This window comes from Syngnathoides biaculeatus, chromosome 10 (genome assembly GCF_019802595.1).
Source record: "Syngnathoides biaculeatus isolate LvHL_M chromosome 10, ASM1980259v1, whole genome shotgun sequence".
NCBI lineage: Eukaryota > Metazoa > Chordata > Actinopteri > Syngnathiformes > Syngnathidae > Syngnathoides > Syngnathoides biaculeatus.
The window spans coordinates 16,963,923-16,969,922 of NC_084649.1; positions in this window are offsets into that span (position 1 = coordinate 16,963,923).

Consider the following 6,000-nt stretch of genomic DNA (forward strand, 5'->3'; position numbering starts at 1 on the left):
GTTCAACACTCCTGCTAACTCCTCCCTGACATTTAAAGATGTTTGTCTCTCATTTGAATTGTATCAAACGTACTTCCTTGACACTGATGTTCCATTTTATCATAGGACAGGGCTTTGGGACTATCTTGTGGCATATAAAGGCATTTCGATAATGCCAAAAAAAAAAACAAAAAACAAACAGCAAACAGATTTTGCCTTTAGATCCAAGTTTAATTAATTTTGGGACTTTGTTTGTATCTCAAATCATCAATACCCATTGAAATAAATGGAAATGAAATTAATTCATTCTACCCTAAACAAAAACAAGATATTTTTAATGCTTTTTTTTCATTCTTTTATTGCCCACGCATGGTTCATGGCTTTCCAATTTTCCCTCAACAGAAATCGTACTGCATGAAAACACAAAATTCCTTCTGCGTCACACATCACCTGCTCACATTGGAAATGGAAACACAAAACACGACTGTATCTCATGCACTGGCACACGGCACACCACCTCAATCGCCATTTAGTGGTGAGCGTCCGATGCATGCTGATATTGTAAATTTTTGCCTGTATGATAAGACAAATGTTGTACCTCAAAATACTCATGAGTCAAGGCACTCATATCTCAAGGCACTGCTGGTCCTAGGTTACATGGGGGGGGGGGGGGGATGGATAATCAGCAAACACAAACTACCCCAGATTGTAGCCCCACATTGATAACATTATTTGCATTACTATAAGAAGTTAATGCTACTAACGGCAATCCGTGCTTAGGCTGCAGCTTTGCTTACCTTTTGGCTTTGACACGACGATGCTTCAGGCGCTTCGTTCTGGAATTTCGTCCAACTTTAGACGCCAAGCCTTTTGTGGAGAAACTCAGCGTGGGTGTAGATTGCGTACTCCTTCGCGCCACTATTTCGTAAGAGGAAGTCGAGAATGTCTGACTCACTTGCCAGCGCATTTACATGACCAGGCAGATAACTCTAAATTTAGTTAGTCGTTTGATTTCCAAGTTGATGGCTTGGCAGACCCTCTGAAGAAACAACTATTTGTAGTCAAATATTGAAAAGATAGTTTTCCATAATACTGCATGTATCCTTTATCCAACAGAGGGTGGGGAGGGTGGGTAACTATTAGGCCGATCAGGACCTTTATTGACATCGAGTAATTAGGCAAGCAGGACACTGCAATCAAGGCATCAGCGCTCCAGGCAGCCGTGAAAGATCAGAAACTGTGCAGATAACATTTTGAGGACAACACTCGACGTTGTAGTCATGGAGTAGAAGTAGGGAGGAGCCCAGATGGGCCGTCATCCCCCGAGAGGCGTCACGGGACCGTCGGAGAGGTGGAGGTCACGTATGTGGTCCCGCAGCCAAAAAGATTAGATCAGATAAGATGAATGGCTCTGGAGCGGGCTAGCAGCCAGAATGACTGGTTATTCAGCAAACGCCAACTTCCACAGCAGTCTCGCATTTGTAGACATTTGAGAAGGTTTATCTCGGCTAAAATATGTTAATAGTGGCTGCAATGGAACCGCAGCAAAAAAAAATAATCTTCCTTTGTACGTTTGTTAGCAAGCTAACAGCTACTTCCCGGTTCACGGAGGATGATGCAAGACGACGGACTGTACCGCTTTTGATTCTGCGACAAAGTAAATAGAAAAATGAGAAAATATATCGCTTCAACAAAAGTGACAATATTTGGAGCGCCCTATTTGTGTTACTTTGGTGGGATGTTTATGAGCCAGCAGGCTAGCTCCTGGTTCATGCGACGTAAGTAACACAACAGGACCATAACAGGTTTGATTCTGCTGAAAAAAAATAGCAAAATGTGTACATTTCTCAAAAGTGGCAAAATTATGGACCGCCATTTTTGCCTTCATTTCCGCGTATGTTTAATAGCTTCCAGGTTATATCCTAATTCATGGAGAGTAAAAAAGGCAATAAGTGAGGGAGAAGAATCTTTTCTGAGTTTGATTGAATTATTAGCAGTGCTTTATACATTGCAGGAGAACAACTTTCACTTTGTTAGTGTATCACTGACCTGCAGAATGAAGTGTGTCATGTTTCAGGCCGAAAAGTCGGGTTAGTGATACGTAAATGTGCGATTTCATGCAAGAGAAATGTCTATTTGCCTATTTGGATCACATTGGACTTTGATATTACTCGTGATCTTTCCAAGTAAAAAGTACTCACCCTGCTTTACATGCGCAGAACGATTCCACTATTTTATCCTGTTGTATTTAAGTATGAAGTTTGTGTAGCGTCAAACTTTTTTTTTTTTTTTGCATTGATCGCCAACATTTCGCTGTAACTCTGACATTGCGTCCTGCTCTGTCCAAAATCCTAATTCCGTGTACATATCCTTGAGTGAAATAGTTGAGACCTCTCTGGAGAAGTCTGATGCATTTGGCAAAAAATATATCCCAATATTATCTGGAATACGGAATCCATTTCAAACCTGTAATGTTCAGTCCCCGTTTTAGAAGATTGTGGGGAATGACAACTGTAGCTAAGGGGGGCGGAGCTCAAGATCGCCAGTCAGAAAGGTCCATTTTGATTCTGTGCTGAGGGGAATCAAACTTTTGTTTTATTTGGTCTGATTAAACAGCAGTCAATTCCTTGTTATACAGTTAAAAAGTGAGAGACATGAAATGGGCCAATGAAATAAATAATACGGTCTCCATATGTCACTGATTTTCACCTATCATGGCTGATCCAGAACGCAATTCCCTCCATATATTTTTATCATCGGTATATAGTTTCTTTGTGTGACTGTTAAGATTTGACCACTTTCCCAAGAGCACTCGCACATGAAGTTGAAACACTCTGACTGGTGTTTTTTTTTCTCTCGAAAGTATAACATGTTATCTTGGTGGTCCTATTAACCCATAAAGAGGTTTGGATGGATTCCTGTGGTTTTTCATTCAAAGGCCAAAAGAAACTGCGCGCTCAGAGGCCCCGTGGCAGGTGTATTATTTCAAGAATGAGACTCGCAAAACAAAGCGATGGAATTCCTCTCTGACACGAAAACAAAAGGCCGTGTTGAAGAAGAAGAAGAAAAAAAAAGTTTCTTTCTTACGGAACTTCCTGTGCTAAATCTCCCCACTCTATCTTTGGAGCGGGGACGGAGATGAACGGCGCAAGGATGATTTGGCACATCGCCCTTCAGGAATCTTGGCAGCGCTCGGTCAGCAGAGACCGGGTTGTAACAAAGTGAGGATATGCTGAGTCGACGCATTTATAGCGTGGCCGCCACCGCTGCCATCGTCCTCCTCCGTCCAAGAGCACCATCCGGCCCCCGAAGCGTGAATCCCCCGCTGTCTCCTGCCAATTCCAAAGGGTTATTTTCCTCTCCACTGCTTTCTCACGCCGCCATATTTTCTCCCATGTGACGTCTTGAAAGCGCTTCCTTTAAATAAATAAAGACAAAACTTCTGTTTGGCACAAAATGACACATCAAACATCAGCACTGGGGAATAACATGAGCGTCAAACCGGACGGCGATTCCCATACATGCAAACCCATTGAGCGCCGATACCAAAAACAGTTACGGTGCTCACTTGAGAGAGGAACTCTTTTGAGCTCCACTGTATATTTTAACCATCTTTTGAACTGCTGCTTGCTAAAGCGATGACAGGAGGGGAAAGTGTGACGCTGACTACAGAACAGGAAAATATTGCAAAACATCACAAAGCTGTCGACTCACCTTCCCGGGTCGCACTTCATCAAACGTTGAGTCATTTTACGTTGCTACTTTTAATTGATCTTGTTTAACAATGGTTCGTCTTTTTCCCGCGTAAGAAGTTGGCTTAAGGGAAAATTCCGGTGGTTTGAAGTGACAATGTATCCAACAGGTCATGTAATATGTACTCTATCTTTATAATGTGATGTTAAATCCTTTCTCATTTAATATGCTTTTGAGAAGATTTTTAGCGACAATTACGAATTTTCAGGTGCGCCGCCATTTCGCGAGTCACATGACCTACGTGCGCGGATGTGATGTGTTATGTGGGGTTCCAAATGCTCAATTACATGGGACAGCATTTATGCCCAGCGCTGATTTCTCGGGTTTATCCTCGTCATTCCGCCCTAAGAACCATCCAAATATTCAACATTATTTAAAGCCACAAGTTCAAATCCGTAGGGAAGTATTCCTCCGTCTTCCCGATCAACCGTAACTGCTATTTCTTCATCAGATGATGATAAATCCGAGAAATCGGCACTGGGCATAAATGGCGTCCCATGGAATCGAGCGTTTGGAACGGCACGTAACGCGTCACATCCGCCCACGTGGGTCATGTGACTCGCGAAAATGGCGGCGCACCTGAAAATTAGTCATTGTTGATAAAAAAAAAAATATAAAATCTTCTCAAAACACTATTAAACGAGAGAGGATTTAACATCGCATTATCAAGACAGAATACATATTACATGACTTATTGGATACATTTGTACTCCTGACCACCGGAACTTTGCTTTAGATTGATCAAAGGGTGAGTGTATTTTGAATCACTTTTAATGCTTTATCTTGCAATGTCAACATTTGTTTTACAGTTATATGACTGTGAAGAATGTTCAAAAGCAGGATACAAGAAGCCGATTCAACTCGTTCATGTAGATGTCCGTCACACAATTTTTTGATTGTATTATACTTAGTTTTTATTTTATTACACTTCGATCATGTTTAAAAATGGGATGCAAGAAATGATTCGGCTTCCATGAGTGAGGTGAGCAATTTCCTTTGAATAACATTGGTCAATTTCTTGTTATGCGTACATGACAGTTGAGAAGGTTAAAAAGCAGGTTGCATGAAGTCACCTTCTTTGTCTGCTTTTATCACGAGCGTCAATTATCAGCAGTTTACTGCTTTTCGCGGTCTGGACCGGTCCCTCCCCCCAGCAGATAGTGGGGGGAGGGAGGGTTCTTCTTTCTAAATACTGGTCAATTATCTTTTACATTTCTACAATGTTTAATTGGATGAATGTTTAAAAAGTGGAATCCGTGGCGTGGACTCACCTTTTTTCCATTACATGTAATCAAACTTTCAGTACTTTTTGATTTATTTATTTTCTTAGTTTTGTCTTGGGGGTTCCACAGGGTTCAATGTTATGGCCTCTTCTCTTTGTATCGAGTATCAGAGTTATGAAGGTTTAAATGCAAGATTTTCAACCTCGATTCGCCTCGTTTTATGTCCAGCGCAGCTGGGTAATTTTAACGTACTTTAGTTTTATTGAATTTCATCATACATCGGTTAACTTCTTGTTGCACTTGTTTGACAAGAATGTTAAAATGTGGGATGCACAGTCTTCTTCCCTTCCTTATACAGTATTCATGTCCATCACGCATGATCAAATGGTGAGTAATTTTACTTTAATACAATTATTCATCTATCCATTTTCTTAGCCGCTTATCCTCACAAGGGTCGCGCGGAGTGCTGGAGCCTATCCCAGTTGTCAACAGTCAGGAAGCGGGGTAGACCCTGAACTAGTTGCCAGCCAATCGCAGGGCACGTTGAGGGGGCAATTGAGAGTGTCCGATTAATGTCGCAAGTTTATGGGATTTGGGAGGAAACCGGAGTGCCCGGAGAAAACCCACACAGGCACAGGGAGAATGTACAAACTCTACACAGGTGGGTTCGGGATTGGACAAGGGACCTCAGAGCTGTGAGGCCAATGCTTTCCAATTGATGCACCATACCGCCTTTAATACAACTATGTAAAACAAAAAATAACTTGTTAATGTTGCAAAACTGTTAAGAATGCAAACAAAAAAAGCAAGACAGGAAGTCAACTCAATTTTCATAAAGAAGCGCCTCACATGTTCTATAAAAGTGAGTCATTTTAAATTATTTTAGTTATATCATGTCTTATTAAACCCCCGTTAACTTGTTTTGACACTTGCAGAATGCTAAAACGGGACTTAAAACATAATTTGTATGGTCCATAAAGTTTTGCTGACCCTGAAATAGAATATTATCATTTACCCTTTTCTTCACACACTGTCAAAATGTTTT